Source organism: Nuphar pumila, chromosome 15, assembly GCF_984573655.1.
Source record: "Nuphar pumila chromosome 15, dmNupPumi1.hap1.1, whole genome shotgun sequence".
Classification (NCBI taxonomy): domain Eukaryota; kingdom Viridiplantae; phylum Streptophyta; class Magnoliopsida; order Nymphaeales; family Nymphaeaceae; genus Nuphar; species Nuphar pumila.
The window spans coordinates 90,202,744-90,225,640 of NC_143263.1; positions in this window are offsets into that span (position 1 = coordinate 90,202,744).

Sequence of the window (22,897 nt, forward strand, 5' to 3'; positions counted from 1 at the left end):
TTTCTAACGAATATTGCATTGTTTGTGTTTCATATTTTTTTAGAGTTTTGGTAGTTTTCACCAACAAACTCGTTTTTTCTAAGAATTTGTGTATGAGATACACCTATATTCGTAATGCAAGCTCTAGCAACAACGATCTCCAAACCCTGATTTGGTTGATCCCTGCTCAATGAAAGAGAAAAGACACGAGGTCTTGAAGAACGGTTCTCAGAATTTTCTCAAATTCGAAACCAAATCTTAGATCTATTTTCTAAAATATTTTTGGTAGAAAACTTGTATTTTTAGCTCTTTAAAAATTCAGGATCCACAAGTGATTGATCCATCAGTTGAATGTAAATAATGCGTTCCTTCATGGTATGCCGTAAAAAGCGGTTTATATGAGTCAACCTCTTGGCTTTAAAAATAAGAGTTATTCAAACTTTGTGTAAAAATAATTGTGTTCTATATGGCTTAAAATAAGCCCTTAGGATATGGTTTGAAAGACTATATGTCTACTTAAAAAAGTGGGGTTTACTAAATCAAAGGTTAATCCATCACTTTTTATCTATCATAAAAAGAGAATTCACATGTTTGTTATAGTTTATGTTGATGATATTATTGTCACATACAATTCATGGCATTACTTTCTTGAAGTAGAAGTTGTTCATGATACCTCTAAAATTGTGTTTTGTTAAAGAAAATATGTTTTAGATCTTTTGCTTAAATCATGAATGATAGATTGTAAACTAGTTGTCACCAAATGTGACTTTATCCAAGCATGGAGGAACATTGTTGAAAAAAGCTACCCTATACAAGAGCGTAGTTGGCATTTTACAGTATGTCACTTTTACCAGGTTTGATATTGCATATTCATTCAATAAAGCCTACTAATTTGTGCATAAACTATATCAGGATCATTTATCTCATGTTAAAAGGATCCTACGTTATCTCAAAGAAACCATTAATTTTTGTCTATAAATCAAGAAATCTTCTTACTTGCAACTATTTGTATTTTTTAATGTTGATTGGGCCAGATGATCACAAATCTATAGGTGATTATCTAACATATATGGGAATCGATTTATTATATTGGAGCTCTGCTAAACAACGTATAATTGCTAGGTCTAGTTTTGAAGCAGAATATAAAGTTATTGCAGGTGTTATGTCTGAACTTGTCTGGCTCAAATAACGAATGACAAAACTAGACATTTTTCCCTGTAGGGTTCTAGTCATATGTTGCGATAATCTAAGTGCTACATATCTGGTTGCAAATCTTTTCGTTCATGCACGAATCAAACATATAAAAATTGTTTATCACTTGTGCAACAAAAAGTTTCTAAATAGAAAATTGAAGTTCAGTTGATTACTTCTTAGGAACAGCTTGCAGAAATCCTAACTGAGTCGTTGGTTGGCCCAAAGTTTCTTCACTTCAGAAAAAAAAAAGCTTAACCTTGCAGAGATTGGCTTGAGGGGTTGTGTTAATGGATCAAGGATCAAATCCAAATTTAGATCTAAGATCTAATACAGATTTCACGAGGACACCCAAGAGTCCTCTTCAAGATGGGACATCCAAAAGTCCTTGTATGCCTTTACATGAGTCCTTTTGAGAAAGTTAAAGAGACTTGTGAGAAGAAAAAACCTAACCCCTATAAGAAAAATGATTTACCTCAATTATAACTCTCATTTGTGTAAAGACTCTAAGGATATTGAAAATAATAGTCATCTTATCTAAATGTAACTATACATTGAAAGGGGTTATAAATAAATGGAGTCTCACCCTCTATGCGTGAATTAAGAAAGAGTGTGTGTGTGTGTGTGTTTATTCGTGGACATAGGTCACCTTGACCGAACCACGTTAAATCTTAGTTTATTTGTGTGTGTTTCTAATGTGTTAACCATCTTTACAATATCAACCTGCCAAAAAATCACTAGGCATTACAGAAGAAGAAAATAAAGGATGTAGCCATTTGATGTTACAAACCTTCCATCTAGATTTCACTAGAAGCAAGATATCCTTAAGAAGTTAGTGTTTGATCTGTTGCGACTGTGCATATGTCATTAAAAACCCATCACCAAGCAGATATGATCCAACATCTCCAAACAAAATGCCAATGCTTACTCGATTTGAATCTCTCACCAGCAAGGAGTAAATCTCTTGCAAAAGACTCTTCCCACACTAAGATTGAGATATTTGGCCAACAGGAGCTGAATATGGCCTTGAAAAAACAGTTGTCCCCAGAACAAGTGGTGCAACTCTCCTCTGCATCTTCACACAGTGGACAACGACTGGCTAAACACATACCAGTAAGTTATCTGGCTAAACACATACCAGTAATTTATTTCGTGCAAGAGGCCCCCACAAACAATCCTTCGGGAAAATACAAACTACCGACGCCTTTAAGAGAGTGACAAAATAAAGATACTGAAAATGTCCATTTTTAGAGCACATCCATTGGGTTTGTTAATTTTGATGTGGTTGGTGATGCAAACCGGGAGAGTCTGATTTATGCGAAAACTACTAACTTACAATTATATATCTCTACTGTATATCTAGGAAAAGTTAAAAAAATAGAAAGCAACAAGAAATTGAAATAACTAAAAAAAAAAAAAAAATACAAAAATTTATCTCATCTTCAACTCTGAACTATCCATCTACAAAGCTCCCTAATCTATAAATAAATAAAAAAATTTAATTCTAATTCAAGTACACTTTCTAATATGATAACCTTCTTAGAAGATAAACTTATCCTAATATAATAAAATCTAGATATTAGATCTAATATATAAATTCAATATCTATTATAAAATGAACCAAATACTAAACTAATTCAAATACAAAATATACAAATGATAAAAAAATCTATAATATAAATTGGATCCAAATAAATCTTTATAGTCCCTAGTCTTCTGCTAATTCGGTCTTGCATCAGAAGGCCAAATCTGATACCTTTGCTTCCATTATAATTTTACAAGTTATTGACGCCGCAAGAGAAGCAGCAGCAAGATCCCAATCTCTAACATCACCCGTCAGGTCCTTAATTTCCTCTTGAAAAAAGTGTAAACCACATCAGCTGCCCGAAACCAATGAGTTCCACCATTTACCAATCAAGGTCGTGTTCTGCTCCTTCATGAAACCGCCACATTTTTCAATGGAATATTTCGCTTATTACAATTAGTTGCCCCACTTTTTATAAGTTACTTTTGTAAGGCACTCTTGGTCCTAAAGTCATTTATTTAACCTTTGTTTAGCCAAGAAAATGACTAAAATCCCTCATTTTTGACTTATTTAACAAAAGACCATAAGATGGGATACAATGAATTGTTTAATAAAAAAGATAAGAAAAGTCATTTTATGCTTCTGTGGAGTACATGAAATGCATTCAGATAAAGTTGATCATTAAAATGTAATAACCCAAATGTTAAGCAGTTTTTCATAAATAAATAATTAGGACCTTTTCTTTTCTTTTCTTTTTTCCAAGTAAATGGCAGTACCAATTACACTCAAACAAGTTACAAATGCCTTTTTACATTACACAGTGAGCAACACTGTTAAGTAAAGTTTTCCTAAGCATAGTAAGCCAAAGTTGAAGCTGAACTTTTGTTCAAAATGTTGCTTTTTAAGCCATGGCTGCTTACTTGCACTTGTTTGATTAACGGTCACCCACTTGGTTTGTTGTGTATTGATTAAAAGGTCATGGGACAAGAATTTCAACCCCTTTTTAATACTGATAATGAGATGGGATCGGGTCAGAGTGTGCTGTGATGGTATTCTGTCATACCACTTCTGGATGCCATTGATTTCGAGATGAACTACATCCAAAACATGTACGAATGAGAATGAGATGTCCATCACTTGGATGGGCTTCACTCTTTTTTCCCGTGTAGTTGGCATTTCTGATGGATGGATGGACGGCATCAGAATGGTTTAAAATGAACGGCTCAAAATGAGATTATTCACTGTTTTGATAGGTGTCGTTCATTTTAAAAAATGCACGACATCCAAAGTGTCTCTTATAGTGATCTCTCGTAATTTGCCCAACAAGCAATGCTAGGCACTTAGCTGCTCCTTTGATCTCAACTCCTTGTCATGGTGAGAAACAGTGTACACCAGGCAAATCATGGAGATCACAAACGTGGCCAACTTTAACAGAGAAAACTGCCTCTTGCCACCTTTTCTAATTTTATTTGTCAAGCAACCCCACAAGAAAAAGAAAAAAACAATAACAGCACAACGAGAGAGAGAGAGAGAGAGAGAGAGAGAGAGAGAGAGATTTTCATAAATTCTAATTATTGTTGAATGACAAGGTCATATAAAAAATGAACACATTGAGTTGGTCGAAGTGGGATCTACGGGGGGCGTTTGAATGCACCGTCGGCAGCCTGCAGGACGCTACTGTTAGCACCTGAAACAAATGGCAGACATGGAGGATGCCTAAAATACGGCATCCCACGCGTCTGGTACAGGGATGGCAATGGACAAGGAGAAACCGAGCCACGCCCTGCCTCACCCTGTTTGAACCGGGGATGGAAGACATGAAAGGGGAATGGAGGTTAAAATCAAAACCTGTGCGGGGATGGAGAGGATGAACTTATGCTTTCTCCAATCCCGCCTTACCCTGCCCTGTCCCCAGTCTCCATTAGTAAAATGCTAAAAATACTCTTTAGGAATGGCATTGGACTGAATGAAAACGGAGCCCCACCCCACCTCACCTCACCCCCGGACCTAAAATGGAAGACATGAAACGAGGATGGAGGTTAAAATCAAAACCCGATCCACTGCCATCCCTATTCCGAGCTGAGGTATTCGAAAACTTGGGATAACCCCACCCACCCCAACCCAAAAAAACAAAAAAAGGAACCAAACACAGAGACAAAAACTTCACTTTTTCAGGACATCTCTATGCCTGGCTAGCAGTGTTTAGATATAAATATTCTATAATACAGTCCTATCCACTCAATCAAATGCCACCTAAGGTCACCCATTGAATGACGGAACTATCCAGACCACCTTGGGTCTGACTGTAGTGTTCAAGGGAAAAATCGTATGGGCCTACACATGAGAAATCACACATTATATGATGTCTAAGGTTCAGGCTTACTTTATATGATCTAATTTGGTTGGGTCATATGATATCTTATATGATACAATTTTATTATGTGAAGAGACCTTTTATGCCCTTATTTGTCTATCTTCAATTATATGATGGGCCAAATTGAAGAGAGACTCTCAATTAGTTACAAATTAGGTTATGGTTTTCAAACCTTATATGGTGGCTTTCTTTTCAGGCTCTTCATTAATAACAAGAGAAATCAGTCTCTCTTTCATAAGTTTTAGAGAAAGGCAAGGGCCAAGTATACAGGTTCTGAAATATCATACCCGTCAAAGATATGTCAGAGCACCAATAAATTCAAGTACGCTTCTGCATTAAGATTTGGTTTCAATCTTGCTTTCAACGATTTAGTGCAAACATGTTTGACGATTCTTTTAGTTTTTCGGTGGATTTAAAATCTAACAATTGGTAATAGAGGGGCTTGTTCCCATTGAATTGTTGACAATTTTAATCTTTTCAATACATTATGTTTCTTTTTCTTTTGGTGGCACCGATCTGGTATGATCGGCGTCAGGGCACGGGCCGAGGAAGGCCGATCGGCCCTTCTCACATCGTTCGGTCATATCCGGACGCAAGGGGGGCCGATCCTCTCCCCCCCCCCTCCCCCCCCTCTTTTCAGCATACTGAATCATGGTCGACTGTATAGGGGTTTATCCCTATTAGGTCTATCGGACGGGAAGGGCCGATAGATCCTTCCCTTTTGGTTAGCCAAATGGAAAGGGCCGAAAGGCCCTTCCCCCTTCAAAAGATTGAACGGGAGGGTCGTTCGGCCCTCCCCAAACTTTTTCTTTGTTCGGCGGACGACAGAACGGACATCGCTCATCTGATTCATCGGACGACAGACCATTTTGTTCATCAGGGAATCCGACAAGGAGTGCCTTTGAAGGTCTGATCATTGAACAATGGGAGGGCCCTCCTCCTCCTTTAGATTGTCGGACGGCGAGTGGCGGAGGATCTTTCTTCCTCTACACGCTGGATGGCAGGAGGGTGGACGCTCCACCGACCCATCAATTTTGGGTCCAATGGTTATTCATAGACCTTTCCTACCATCTTTGCAGTCACTCTGGTGCCAGCGGTGACCATCTTTTGGTTCAACCCTCTGCAGGTGGCAGACGATGTCCGGCTTGGTCATCGACCGGCAGGGACTGAGAACATCATCAAGGTCCAGCCGCTGCAAAAAAAATTTATAGGGTTGGTACATGCATCTGCTGACCCAGATTGGGTTCCTAAAATGTTACAACATTTCACTAGGTTGATTTGGTCCTCAACCGACCCACGAGGGTGATTCATTTTAGCTGGCGTGAACAGTCGACCCAGTTTGGTTCAATATTTAGCTGACTCGACCAGAGTAACCTAATCGACCATAAGGCCTGGTTCCAGTTTGATTTTCAGTCGACTAAACCAGGGGTTGGTTCAACCTCCATCTGACCGAGTCTAAGACCGGTTCAACACCAATTGTCAAATTTATTGCTCAAGTCGGTTCAGATGTCGGTTATGGTCTGATTCAACAGTTTGGAATAGGCTGTTTCGATCATTTGGTATTGGCCAGTTTAGCCATAATACACGGGGCCGGTTCAACCCTGTGTTTGTTGGGTTTTAATCTTGCCAGCAACTTGAGTCGTTTCAGTGCCCAGTATGGGGCCGAACCGACTGAGGTCGCATTAAGGGGTGAGAGGCTTGATGACCCAGTTAAGCCCCATTTGGTTGAGAGGCTGAACCAAGTCAGGTGAGGCTCTGTGCGGGTCAGGCCTGGTTAGATCCGATCCAACAACACGGGCCCGTACCCAGTTGCAGTATGGCTAGGTCTGACCCGATCCAGGTCAGGCCTGTTTTGACCCACAGGTGGGTCTAGCCAGATCCGATGGGCCAGACTCGTGCACAAGCCTTAAAAACAATAAAAAAATTATAAGGATTTTATTATTTTCAAAGGCTATTTGGTGTACTTCATGAGTCACTTTGGAGGACTATTTTTTGTTACTTTTTTTGCCCCATACATATTATAATTGAGCTTTCTTTATGTTCATATGCATAGATTAACATATTTGAACCTTGATATTCTTTCGAGTAAGGGTCCGATATTCTAAAATTGAATTGATTGAATCAATATGTTGCCAAAGTAACCTCTATTGTGTAGATTAGCTTATTTAGAATATTGAGATGTTTATATATTTGTGGTTCATGCGAATAGTGATCCGCCCAAGGGAATATTACTGTTTGGCCGAACCCAAATATATAATTTTTCAGTAATAAATATGGGACAAATGTATGGTTTTCCATGTGAATAACAAGTCGATTCAAAGAAAGGCTCGTTGTTTGACAAGAATAATTATCCATGTTTGATTATTGTTTTGAGAGTACCACTTACAAGTTGACATAATTGTCCAAAGACTAAATGTCAATGTTATGCTAAGTATCTTGTGATGGGGTTCAACACAGTTTAAATATGTTATTTTATGTTAATGCATGTAAAAATATATGTTAATTGTGAGTTTGTCTTGTTCTTGATTCAGTTAATACCTCTGCTTCTACGATATCTGCAAATATTAATTCAATCCCTGTTTTGAGTAGCTCTAATTTCAAAAATTAGAAAGAGAACATTATGATTATTCTCGGATGCATGGATTTAGATCTTTCACTATGAGAGGATCAACCACCTGCTCTTATAGATAGGAGTTCTGCTAAAGATAAAAGGAACTTCGAGCGATGGGATCGATTCAATCGCATGAGTCTCATGATCATGAAATGTGCAATGCCTGAATCCTTCAGGGGCACTATGTCCGAAGAGGTTAATGTTAAAGGGTTTCTTGAAGAAATTGAAAAGCATTTTGTTAAAAACGAAAAGACTGAAACAAGCACTCTCCTTTCAAGTCTTTTTTTATGAGGTATAAAGGTAAATAGAACATTAGGAAGTACATTATGAAAATGTTTCATCTTGCTTCGAAACTAAAGGCACTAAAGTTAGAGTTGTCTAAAGACGTACTCGTGCACTTAGCTTTGATATCTCTTCTTGCACAATACAGTCAATTATAACTGCCAGAATGATAAATAGACTCTTAATGAACTCATTTCACACTGTGTGCAAAAAGAGTAAATGATGAAGTAAGAAAAGACAAAAAGTGCTTATTTGACAATAGTCTCTAAGAACAAGTTAAAGAAAAAGAAAAGGAATAAGGAAGCTGCAGTGGACTTTCAATTGTAGAAGAAACAAAAAAGATATTGGGATCCAAAGTTCAGTTGTTTCTTTTGCAAATGGGAGGATAACATGAAAAAAGATTGTACCAAGTATCATGTTTGACATGAAAAGAAAGGTGCGCTCCTTGCTTTAGTTTGTTATGAAGTTAATTTAACTTTTGCACCCAAACGCACTTGGTGGATGGATTCTAGTGCTACCACTTACATAAGTGTGTCTATGGAGGGTTGCCTAAGTTGTCGAACACCAATTAATGCTAAAAGATTCATCTATGTGGGCGATAACAAATCAGTTAAAGTTGAGGCATTTAGGTACTTTTAAAGACCAAAAATTATTTAGATTTGAAAGAAGCATTTATTGTGTCATCTTTTATACGGAATTTGGTTTCTATTTCTACTTTAGACAAATATGGTTATTCTTATTTATTTAAAAATAATGAATTTAAATTGTTTCTTAATTCAAATCTTATTGGGAGTGATTCTTTATCTGCAGTTGATAACCTATATTTGTTTAATATTGTTGTCTCATATAATGAAACCTTGCATTTAAGTTCTCGTGGTATAAAACAAAAATTAACAAATAAAATTTTTGCTTTATTATGGCACAAGCGTTTAGGTCATATTTCTAAACAACGAATTGAAAGGCTTGTGACAAGTGAAATTCTTGATTTTCTTGATTTCACTGACTTTCAGGTTTGTGTTGAGTGCATAAAAGAAAAATGAACAAACATAAGAAAATTAGGTGCCGAAAGGAGAACAGACGTCTTAGAACTAATTCATACAGATATTTGTAAGCCCTTCCTTATGGCTTCTTGGAATGGTCAATAATATTTTATTATGTTTATAGACGACTATTCTCATTATGGGTACCTATATTTAATTCATGAAAAGTCTTAGTCTCTAGATGTTTTCAAATCATTTAAGGCTATAGTTGAAAACCAACTTGACAAAAGGATTAAGACTGTCAGATCTGACCGTAGTGGTGAGTACTATGGTAGATATAATAGATCAGGTGAACAACGTCTAGGGCCCTTTGCTAAATTCCTAGAGGATTATAGGATTTTCCCTTAGTATACCATGTCAGGCACTTCTAGCATTAATGGTGTTGTTGAGAGATGAAACAGGATCCTAAAGGACATGGTAAGGAGTATAATTTCTCATTCTATCTTATCAGAGTTCCTATGAAAAAAGGCATTAAAGACTATAACTTATGTATTGAACATGGTACCATCTAAAGCAGTGACCAAGACCCCATATAAAATGTGGACAAGCAAAAAGCTTAGTATGAAGCACTTTTATATTTGGCGATGTCCAGCTGAGGCTAGACCCTATAGGTCACATGAAAAAAACTAGATTCAAGAACGGTTAACTGTTATTTTGTTGGGTATTCTGAAAAGTCCAGGGACTATAAGTTTTATGATCCTATGAATAAGTTATTTTTTAAAAAGGAAAAAACTTGTTTCTTTGAGGATGCTGAGTTTGGGGAGAGTGATAAAGTAAAAGACATTACTTTTGAAGAAGAGTTTCTTTCTTTTCCTACAGTTGTGGTTGATAATGATCGAATTTCTATTTCTGACATTGCTTCCACAAATCCAGATCAAAGCAATGCTTTAAATCTCTCTATCCAAAATCAAGCTTTTACTCCTAGAGTACAAACTCAATAACCTCAAGAAACACCTCAAGAACAAGTACCATTAAGAAAAACTATTAGAGAGAGAAGAAAGACAATTTTAGATGATTATGTTATCTTTCTACAAGAACACAATGGTAACACTGGCCTAAGGGAAGATCCAATCAACTTTCATCAAGCCACACAAAGTTCTAACTCTCAAAAGTGGATTAATGCAATGCATGAGGAGATTAAATCTATGAGGGACAATGATTTGTGGGATCTTGTCTCATTACCTTAAGGTGTGAAACCCATTGGTTGCAAATAGATATTTAAAACCAAAAGAGATTCAAAGGGTATTATAGAAAGATATCAGATTTATCTTGTAGCAAAAGGGTTTATTCAAAAAGAAGACATTGACTATACAAAGACTTTCACTCTGATTTTTATGAAAAACTCTTTTAGGATTATGATGGTACTTGTGGCTCATTATAATTTGGAGCTATATCAAATGAATGCAAATACTATATTCTTTAATGGTGACATCGATGAGACAATATATATGGTGCAACCAAAACATTTTGTCTGAGGCGATGCTAAGAAAATGATTTGCAAATTAAAGAAATCCATCTATGTGCTTAAGCAGACTTCCCATCAATGGTATCATAAATTTCATTAAGTTGTTCTCTCATTTGGTTTTGAGATGAATATGATTGATGAATTCATATACCATAAGTTCAGTGGAAGTAAATATATTTTTCTGATTTTATATGTTGATGACATATTGCTTGCCAGTAATGATATAGACATACTGTACGAAACTAAGAGATTTCTGATAAAGAAATTTGAAATGAAGATCTTGGTGATGCCTCTTTTATATTAGGAATTCAAATACATAGATATAATTCTTAGGGTATTCTTGGATTATCGCAAAAGAGCTATATCGAAAAGATTCTAGATAGATTTGACATGAAGGATTGAAAACCAGATGATACTCTTGTTGTTAAGGGAGACAAGTTTAGTCTCTCTAAGTGCCCTAAACACCAGTCTGAAATTAAAGATATGAAACATATTCTCTATGCATCTACTATGGGGAGTCTTATATATGCTCAAGTTTTTACGCGTTCGGATTTAGTGTACATTGTTGGGATATTAGGCAGATATCTTAGTAACCCATGTATGAATAATTGAAAAACAACCAAACGGGTTATGCAGTATTTATAGAGAACAAAAGGTTACATGCTCACATACAAAAAGTCAGATCAGTTGGAGATCATTGGGTATTCTGATTCTGACTTTGACAATAGCAGATCCACGTCAGGTTATGTTCTTTTGTTGGCCGAGTGAGTTATTTTCTAGAGGAGTGTCAAGCAAACACTTATTGCTTCTTCCACTATGGTAGAAGAGTTCGTAGCCTGTCATGAGGCATCTAATCATGAAATATGGTTACATAATTTTGCCACAAGGTTGCGGATTTTGGATAATGTTAAAAAATCGATAAAGTTATTTTGTGACAATAATTCAGTAGTGCTATATTTCAATAACAACAGGATCTCATCGAAGTCAAAGCATATTGACATTAAGTTCCTTATTGTTAAAGAAAGAGTGCAGAATGGTCAGATATCGATAAAATATATTGGCACAAACTCCATGATTGCGGATCCGCTTACCAAAGCTTTGCTACCCAAGGTCTTTCACGAGCATACTAATCAAATGGGTGTTTTATCATTTTATGATATGCTAGTTTAGTGGGAATTTGTATTTGGACGTTCTATGATATAATAAAGTTTCTTTTACCACTTCAAAATAAAGTTAAAGTTTCAGTTTCATTCTATACTCATATGTTGTGATCTCACTAAAGTTTAATGAAGGACCAATTGAAAATAGGCATGTTTAATCACATTACATGTAATTTCTATGCTTCATATGCATACTTGATCCATATTATTTGATTATGTCAATAAACGTGATTATTGATAGGTCTAATTACGTTATTTGTAATGAAGATCACTTTGGTTCTATGTTGACATGATCAATTGACCGGATTGGTAGAGATATCAATTGATAAGACAGTGTTTTTGAGCTCATAAGGTTATAATGCGTTATTATAAGGTAACATATGTGGCCCAAGTGGGAGATTGTTGAGAAAAATCGTATGGGCGTACATATGAGAAATCACACATTATAGGTTGTCTAAGGTTAAGGCCCACTTTATGTGATCTAATTTGGTTGGGCCATATGATATCTCATATGGTATGAATTTATTATGTGAAGAGACATCTTATGCTCTTATTTGTCTATCTCTAATTTTATGATGGGCTGAATTGGCGAGAAACTCTCAATTGGTTACAAATTAGGTTATGATCTTCAAACCTTATATAGTGGCCTTCTCTTCAAGCTCCCCATTAATAATAAGAGAAATCAATCTCTATCTCATAAGGTTTAGATAAAGGCAAAGGCCATATATACAGGTTCTGCAAAATCATACCCGTCAAAGATTTGTCGAAGCACCAATGAATTCAGGTATGCTTCTGCATTAAGATTTGGTTTCAGTCTTGCTTTCAACGATTTAGCGCGAACATGTTTTTCGGTCCTTTTAGTTTTTTGGTGGATTTAAAATCTAACAGCATGAGCTTGTGGGATGCTTGTACGATGCAAATATTCGGTGTTTGTGTGGCCCAAAAGGTTTGGGACCCCGCCATTCAAAGGTGACGCTTGAGAAGAAACTGCACCTTAACCCAGCCAAGCACATTCAAGTTCACCTTAGCCAAGCCTGTCATTGGAAGAAGAGAAAGAGTGAGGATTTTCATCATTAAAAATATTTAACACAAGTTAATAGCTGACAGTAATGACAGATCACGGTAGGTTCCCGTTTTGCAGTGAACTTAGAAATGAGAGACCTGCCTTTGGAAATACAAAAATTCATGTCTCCAAATGAAATTTTCCCATTTTTTTAATTCCCATTGCATGCAAAGTTTCAAGAAATTGGATTCTAGGTTGTTTCCAAACGTACACTTACTGTTTTACCAATGAAGAGTATCAAATGTCAGCTGAAAAAAGAGATCGGATCAGGGAAAAGTGTGACCTCTCTTTGTTTTTTACCTTCGCAGGGGTGCTTTTTGGTAGGAAATAGTGGGCTCAGTACATGATGCACATGATCCTTTTCAGTGCTATCATGCTGAGCATTGGGATGGTTGACACATGGGGCCCACCAAATTTGACCTCACTAGTTAACGTTAAGGTCTTAGCTGCCCTACGAAAATATGGGATTGACAGTGCTCCAACACCTTTCCATCGACCCGAAAACCACCTTAGAAATCAGAGACCTAGTCGTGGTGGCGCACCCTTTGCCTTGGGAAAGTCGTTCGCCTTCAATTGAGCAAAAGCTTATCCCTCACCCTCAATTAATGCAAAGGGTTTTACCTGATCATCCGTCTAGTGGAAGGCCCCTCCACTACACCAAGAGCTAACACCCTTCCATTGTTGTTATATATCTTTCTTTCAGGAAACAAATTCTTTATAAATGGTTAGGTAAAAGAGTATGTATATCTTTCAATTGGTATGGACAAAACTTTTATAACAGTCCTTTGTTATAACATTTTCTTGTAGTAAAAAAGTTCTTTATAAACGGTTAGGTCAAATCATGAAATATGTACGTTTTACATTATGAACAAAAGTTATCTAACACCTTTCTAGTAGGGATGGCAGTGGACCTGTTGGGGGAGGGGGACAAGGTCTCCACCCCCGCCCTGTTTCAAAATCTAAACCTTCATCCCCGCTTCCATCCTCGCACGGGGATGGATTTTAACCTCCACCCTTGCCTCCATCACCATTTCATGTCCTCCATCCCGGGTCCAAACGGGGGTGAGGCGGGGCGGGGCCCCATTTTCCCTCGGTCTATAGTCATTTCTTAAAGGATTGGGGATGGGGCGGGGAAAAGGCAGGGATTGAGATGAGGACGGGGCGGGGGAAAGCTTAAGTCCATCCCAGCCTCCATCCCTATACGAGGATAGATTTTAACCTTCATCCCCACCTCAATCCCTGCTTCATGCCCTTCATCCCCGATCCAAACGGGGGGAGGCGGGGCCGTTGTCCCCCAGTCCACTGTCCACTGCCATCCCTACTTACTTTCTAGTAATGATATATCATTATCATTTAATTTTCTTATAGTAAATAATTTCTTTATAGATGGTTAGGTCAAAATCATCATCATATATATATATATATATATATATATATATATATATATATATATATATATATATATATATATATATATATATATATATATATATATATAGAGAGAGAGAGAGAGAGAGAGAGAGAGAGAGAGAGGTGCGTGTAATGTCGGTCGGCCCATTGTTAGACAAGGGGTCGGATGATAGTGTGTAAAGTTTGGGTGTCTGCTGATACACCCTTCCTTTATATATATATATATATATATATATATATATATATATATATATAAAGTAGCAGCTATGCAACCCTTAGGTAGGCAGCTAAAGTGGAACGACGCTGACCATCCATCATAGGGGTGTGATGGACAGCATGGTCAGCCACCACCCAAAAATGCAAACAATGCTCTCTAACCACTAAGGTTCCAGCGAAAACTGAGACCTTTAGCGGCAGTCAAAAACTGCTGCTTGCATGTTTTTGCCTCTCTTTTTTTTGCATTTTTTAAGTGTTTGTCGATCACACCTTGTTATGGACAGTCACATGCATCACACTATATATATACATGCATCCCGCTATATATATATATATATATATATATATAGAGAGAGAGAGAGAGAGAGAGAGAGGGGGGTGTTCCTTAAGCTCCATTTTTTCTTTAAGTCTCATTAGGCCCTTTCAAAATTCACAGTTGTAAGTATTTTTTCTCACATCTAACATCTTAGATGTGATCTATAGGTTTTGTTTAGTTGGAACCTGCTTTTGGATCACCAGAATATGACCTGTATACAGGTTTTTCCAGTGATAAAAAATCAATGGCTATGAAGGTACCAGTTTTTCTCGGCTCATAAAAATATGTTTCTTCATTAAAAAAATATTATCCAAGAGTTGATTCCTAGTAAATCGAGTATGCTAAACACATCTAACTGTTCAGATCTATCATAAAACACTTAAAACCTAATATGTTCAGTTCTCTCTCTCGCTTTATATATATATATATATATATATATATATATATATATATATATATATATATATATATATATATAGTATTGGTATGGACTATGGACAAAAGCCCTGCACTAAATGGTAAAAACTGGGTTAGATTTCAAGTGTTAAAACGGGCAAACCCTTAATCTTTATAGTTTACAATTTGAAACTTCACCGACGTGTGCAGGAAAACAAAGGTTAGGCTGAATAGAGTTCAAATAGGGATGTCTTTAAGTTTGATGTACTTGACCCAAATCAATGTACTGAACCAATTCTAGACAACCTGATATTGATAGCCTTTTTATATATATATATATATATATATATATATATATATATATATATATATATATATATATATATATATATATATATATATATATATATATATATAGTCAAACTGGGGTTAGGCGAAATCCCACCGGTTCATTAAAAATAAGAAGGATATACAGATTCACCCATCCATAAGTGGGTGCCAGTCAGGGGTGATGATCTTTCCGATTCTTGTTGATGCTCCCTCTAGCAAAAATTCCTAACCAAAAACTCAGTTTCCTTTACACTAACCGCGGCTCTCCAATTCCTTCCAAAAAGGTTGGCCACTCTTCTCCAAATCTGCACCACCCATAGGCAATGAAGGAACAAATGTTCCTCCGATTCTTCAGCCTGTTTGCAAAACTCATGAGTTGAAACCCCAACTTCTTCAAACGAATTTGAGTAAGCAGTTTGATATCCATTGCCAATCAGAGAGTGATAACCACTCTAAGTAGTGCTTTTTAATTTGTGTCATACCTTTTTTAAGGATATTGAGCTTTTGCCGTTTCTTTCTTGTGTTCTCTGATGCACTCTTCATTGAGAAATTTTCCTTGGCTTTCCATAGAATAGCATTACTATGGACATGATGCCATTTATGCTCTTCCACCTCCCTCAAGAATTGTTGGGACACTCCTAAATTCTTCTTAGGAAACCATATTAATCCTTTCTGCATGTACTTGGTGTTTATCAATTCAACCCATGGGTTGTTGGTATTCTGATAAATCTTCTAAGTTAGCTTGGATAAAGTCGATGCTTCTATTATCGAAATCCCCTTCTCACGGGTTTACGTACTTGCTCTCTCAGTTCATCAAGTGATAGTGTTTCAGGCCCTTATGATCATGACAAAGAAAGCTGCAAATGATGATCTCCAGTTTTTTGAGTGGTGCAGGTAGGCATGCGAAAGCATCCCACCCAAAAGATCGGGAAAGAGCTAATTAAGGATAGACAGAATAAGAAAGGTTCTCGCTGCCAATGCTAGAAGTCGACCATGCCACAACTCCACTTGGGCTATAAATTTATCAATTAAACTTTCCATACATGCCTTTTTCTAACATTCCTCTAAAGAGTGGGAGGCCCAAGTAAGTAACAGGAGTGTTTGGGCCTGCCAACCCTTCCATATCTAAATTTGGGAGACCTGATGAAACATTCAGTCTTGTTGTGAGAATGGGTACAATTAGGATTGTATTTTCTCTTGGGACAATATATGGGTAGAATATTAGCTAGATGGATGTCAAAAATGTGTTTCTTCATAGCAACCTACATGAAGAAGTTTACATTGAACACCCACCTGGGTATCTCGAGTAGGGGTGGCAATTTCTGACACGACCCGCCAACCCGCTTCTTAGGCGGGTTTGGGTTTGGCTTAAACGGGTTCGTGTCGTAAACGGGTCGACCCGCTTAACCTGTTTATTAAACGGGTCGGGTTCGTGTTAGGGGTATGTCAACCCGCCAACCCGTTTAATAAACACCAAGAGTCCAAGACCATATCTGCCATTAACCAAAAATGTAGGGAGAAAAAAGAAAACACACTAAAACAAGCCGCGAGAAGACATGGCATTAATTTTTTCTGCCTGCACTGCAGTAAATTTGCAGCTTTTGCTCCTTTTCGTTTGCTTCCACCGGAAGATACGTGGTATTGGTATACCACCATAGATGGTCGCTCTTCGGCTCGTTCCTGAGCCCATACTCGCCGGGATCCCCCCGCGTGCTCACCCTCCTGGTGAGCGGCGTGACCATCCCCCATGGCCAGAACCACCTGATCCACAACGCCTTTGCCGGTGGCTCCCCTGAGACCGACTTCTACAAGGACTTGCACAAGGACATCACCGCCGTCCACGGCACCCCCAGGCTCACCCTTGACCCACTCCACAACTGCACGGGGATCGCAGCGATCGCAGCCCTCCGGGACCTCGGTGTTCGATCCATCGACATCTCGGTTTTGCTGGAGAAGGGGCTCCCTCTCGACAACGGCCTCGGCTCGAGCGCAGCCACCACCGTCGCTGTCGCCTTTGCCGGTGGCTCCTCTGAGACCGACTTCTACAAGGACTCGCACGAGGACATCACCGCCGTCCACGGCACCCCCAGGCTCACCCTTGACCCACTCCACAACTGCACGGGAATCGCAACGATCGCAGCCCTCTGGGACCTCGGTGTTCGATCCGTCGGCATCTCGGTTTTGCTGGAGAAGGGGCTCCCTCTCGGCAACGGCCTCGGCTTGAGCGCAGCCACCACCGTCGTCGTCGCCTTTGCCGTGAACGCCCTCTTCGACCTCGTCCTTGCCAACCCGTTTACCCGAACCCAACCCACCAGCTAACCCGTTTACCCGACCCGACCCGTTCATTAAACGGGTTAACCGTGTCGTGTCAGGTTACCCGTTTAATAAATGGGTCGGGTTCGTGTTTGCCACAACCGACCCGTTTAATAAACGGGTCGGGTTCGTGTTGAGGTATGCTGACCTGTCAACCCGCCGACACGACCCGCCAACCCGACCCGATTGCCACCCCTAGTCTCGAGGGAGATACTCAAACTACATTAACTCACTTGAAGAAAACTATTTATGGTCTGAAGCAAGCGTCTCGTGCATGGTTTGAAACCTTTAGTGTTGCAGTTTGTTTTTTGGGTTTTGTCAGAAGTCAGTGTGACTATTCATTATTTATTCACTTCGATAGCTCTCACATCACCATCATACTTGTCTATATAGATGATCTTGTAATTACTGGTAGTCATTATCTCAACTTAAATACATGCTCAACAAAAGATTTCATATGAAGGATTTAGGTTTTCTCAGGTACTCCCTTGGAGTGAAAGTTGATCAGTCGAATAACTTCTTAGTTCTAAGCTATTTTTTCTGATCTGAAGGCTCGACTCACGCTGCATTGAAATCAACAATCACAAATCATCGTGAGAATTAGCTGCCGAAAATTCTAATTCTGATCTCCGATCAACAGATCTGTCGTGAATCTTATTTTTTGAAATCAGATAGACAGATCGAGAGCTTATTTCACTGCATCTCGTTTGCAGAAATCAGCATATCTGTAGTGAAATAAGCTCATATCGTTCTCTTCTACCAGAGTTGTTCCAGATCTTCCGGAATCCTCATCACTGGCCGAAACTCCCTGTAGTGCCGGAATCTGGTTCACCGGACCCTGGTTCACAGAGGAAATCCTCTGCCATCTGCTCTGATCTGAGCCACCAACACGTTCTGTTCACGGTGCTTCAGCATTGTTTACGGTATTCTCCAGCAGCCCACCGTGAAGACCAGAATCCGGCAGCTCACCGTGAAGGAATCCTCTGCCTTGCCGTGAATTCACTTTTCCGGCACTTAATGTTCATTTCACGTTGGCTTCTTAATTTTCGCTTCACTGCAGCATCCGATTTGTTTCTTCACGGTTGAACACAAATTTTTTTTAAGGCACTCTGTTGCAACATCACGGCAGTTCCCTACATCTTCAGTTGCATTTTTTTTCACTGCGAGCGGGCATTTCACGGCGCTCTCTGATTCACTGCAGCATCTGATTTGTTTCTTCACGGCTGAGCATACTTTGTCGATTTTCACGGCACTTATATGTTGATTTTCACGGTTGCCATTTTAGGCATATCATTTTCGTGTTAAGTATAGTCATTTTAATTTTTTTGTTACATATTGCATTATAGACATTTAGTTCATTATAGGCATTTAGTTTCATTTTCACGACATTTGCATATTAAAGAATTGTATTTCACATGTTATTATTTTTATGCATTTTTCATTCCTCATTGCATTTCATCGCATTTTTATTTGCGCAATCACCTCATGCATATTTTACGTATGTATAGTTTTTCATTATCATGTTCCTCACATTTAGTATTACTTAGCTTTGTTTCACATTTTCACTTTTAGCATAGCATTAGTTTTTTCCCTTGTGCTACTCGTGTGCTCGTGTTGTGCAGGATAGCGCAGAGTGAAGGCAAGCAAGCGAGATACGTGGTGGTGCATGTCTGACACGCGACACAAGGTGCGAGCATGGAAGACATGTTTTGTTTTTCTTTTAGAACTTAGGAATTTAATTTTGGGTTGTAATAAAACCATTTTAAACCCTCTGTGTAGGGTATTCATTTGTTGTAATAGTTAATTAGTTTTACTTTCCTCATACTTTTTCATTTTGGCAATAAAGAATAGTTAATTGCTTGTTTGAATACAAAGTATTCCCCGTTCCCTGAGTTCGACCCGGTCTCTACTACTTGTGAGAACCAGTTTTATATTTGGTGTTTAGTGTTCATATTGCTTTTTACTTAAAAGCGTTTCAAAAAATATTTCATAAAATAAAGAAAGGACATCAAATTTTTAGCGTCGTTGCCGGAGAACGGCAAAATATGAGTATTCACTTTATTGCCTAGTGTTTGTTTACGTATTTTAGGTTGCTTAGTTTACATTTCAGTTTATTACTTAGGATTGTTAGTTTATATTCCTGCTTATTTTTTAGGATTGCTAGTTTATTTTTCACATTTAGTTTTTAGAACCACGTGTGTGCATACCGTAGAGACGAGCTTACTTTTTCTGCACAGACCACCCATTAGGACACCCTTAGAGGTGATTGTGTACGAATTGGTACCGTGCACATAGATTTCATTTTATGCATAATCCCGGTTGTGTGCAACTACGTGGTGTTTTGTTTATTTCTAGTTTTCAGTATTTGCTTTTGCTTACTCGCTTGTGGTTTGGCCGCTAGCGCGTTAGTTAGGTAATAAAACCCAAAGTTAGAACGTTTGCCACACCGATCTACTCTATTGATGCATGCAAGGGCGATGATCGCTCGACCCCGAGCTAATTGAGCCTTTTGAGAATCTTGAGTCTCTCGTTAGGAGAGCCCCTTGTCTCATCACCATGGTTGACGATCAGCCTCTGATTCATCCTCTTAGGGAGTATTTCATGCCAAATCAGTATACTCCCGCCTCCTGCATCACGAGACCTGATGTAGGAGCAAGTCACTTTGAGATTAAGGCGAGCGTTATCCAAATGTTACCCTCATTCTATGGCCTTAGCAACGAAGACCCATATCGTCATCTCGATGAATTTCTTGAGATTTGTTCGATTGTGCGAATCAACAATTTTAGGGATGACGCGTTGAGGTTGACGTTGTTTCTGTTCTCCCTCAAAGATAAAGCCAAGCACTGGCTAAAGGCACTCGATACGGTTCAGATTACCACTTGGAAAGGAATGCAGCATGAGTTTCTCAAAAAGTACTTCCCAATTGGTAAGACGAATCAGTTTTATAAAGCCATAACTAGTTTTTCTCAAATTGAGGGAGAACAATTTCACGAAACTTGGGAGAGGATGAGAGATCTTCTCCGCAAGTGTCCCCACCACCAGGTGCTCCGTTGGCAACTGGTGCAGTATTTTTATGATGGCCTGACCGATAAGGACAGGCAAATGGTTGATTCATCGTGTGGGGGCATTTTCATGCTCAAGAGTGAGGATGAGGCTTGGTCTTTATTTGAGACCTTGAGTGAAAATGTGATGCATCATGACTTGTCTTCACGGCTCGATAGGACCACATATGTGCCTAGTGGTCCTAAGAAAGTAGGGATTTTCGAAGTAGGGTCCAAGTTAGATTTGCATACCAAAGTTGACCAGTTGACTAGGAAATTAGATCAATTCCTTGCCAATTATTTCCAAAGTCCAGTAAGAAAAGTGTGCGAGCTATGCGCTAGCCCTACACACTATTTTTTTAGTGTCTCTCAGCACCGCTTTATCTAGAATTTGTTCAGGAGTAGGTGAATGTTGCCCAAGGTTTCGCTAGACCCATGCATGATTCATTTGCACCCACATATAACCCGGGATGGCGAAATCAATCCATCAGCCCTCCCAAACACAGTATAGACAGAGTAACCCTTCACAAGGTTACTCACGTCCCATAGTTTCACAGGTCCACCCACAGTATAGTTTGTCTTCTCTTCAGGAGCCCATATCGAATATATCATTTCAGGAGAAGATGTTAGTGGCCTTTTCTGACATTAAGGCGACTTTTTGTTCTCACACACAGTTAATAGCGAAGCTAGAGACTCAAATAAGACAGTTGACTGAGGCCTTCAACAGGTGAAGTAAGGGGAACCTATCTAGTCAGCCTGTTGTCGTCTCAAAGAGAGCGGATTTCATATCATTTGACCTGCACCCCACGGATTTACACCCTGCACATGTCAAATTTGTTACATCACTTCAGAATGGGAAGGCATGTCACCCCATTTAGGAATCGACTGATGAGCCCAATGTCATACCCACTGACCAGTCGATCTTCTTCATTCGACTTCAGGAGAAGGAGCAAGGCCCACTGCATGCATTATCATCATATATCCTCTGAGCCCATGTTTCCCAAGCCTTACGACAACTGATTGCTTATAGCAAGCAAGAGGCGCATATTCACAAGATGCTTGACCTAGTCAAGCAGGATCACATCCCTTCTTTGCTTAATGTTACATATATAGATAGTTGATCGGTCATAGACTCTCCTTTCGAGAGTAGTCTCTAAGTGGAGACTAACCTCCGTCCTTCCTCTAGTAAGAGTTATGATACTACTTTTAGGGGTCGAGTGGGCGGGAACACAGTGCGCAGTGTCACAGATGCCACTCTTTTTCATAGAGAGCCTGACTTCATGTCCATTGATCTCATAGACGATGAAGGGTTTTTTCAGGGATCCGTCTGGCTGAGAACATGAAACTTAGCACTTTATGGGAGGCAACCCATATCTTGTATATTATTCGATTTGTCTTTAGGATTTATAAATTTTATTAGGTTTTATTTTTCCTTTTTCGTTTCATTCATGAGTTTTCATGTTATGTCATATATCCATTGCATTTATTACAGTCATAGAACGTGTATTCATAATTCATGTCAGGTTGTTTCTACTCTTTTTCCTCATTTATTGTGTCTCATGTGCATTCATTTAGTTTCATATAAGCATGGGGGAGTGCTACTGGGACAATGTCATATAAGCATAGGGGAGGGTGTAGTTTGCACACTCTAATATTTTTGTTGACGTTGTTGCACATTTTATACTTTTCACGAAAAGTAGGTTTTTAAAAGAAAGAGTTTGAACTTATATGAATGTTATTTCAAATTTAATGTTTTTAAAAGATTTTTAAGCTTCACGAAAAAAAAATGATATGGATCTAGAAATTATGGTTGTTTATGCAGATTTTGAAGAAATGATAATAGATACATGTTAGAGTTTATTTTGAATAACAAATATGAATATGCACAGTTTTATTTTTGAAAAACTAAGCAAATGAACAAAAGCGCAAAAATGAGCTCAAAAGTGAAAAAGGGCATGTGTTAGGTTGTTTGGATAATTTCACAATCCCTAGTAGATGGGGCTTAGACGCAAGTTGAAGCGTTTGAGTTTCATTTCGAAAAGGAGAGTGAAAATCTTCGTGATCCTTAGTAGATAGGGCTTAGACACAAGTTGAAGTGTTTGAGTCTCATGTCAAAAAGGTAAATAAAGAAAGTCACTTTTGTGTCTTAGTCAATATCTTTTGGTATACATTAAAAAAATATAAA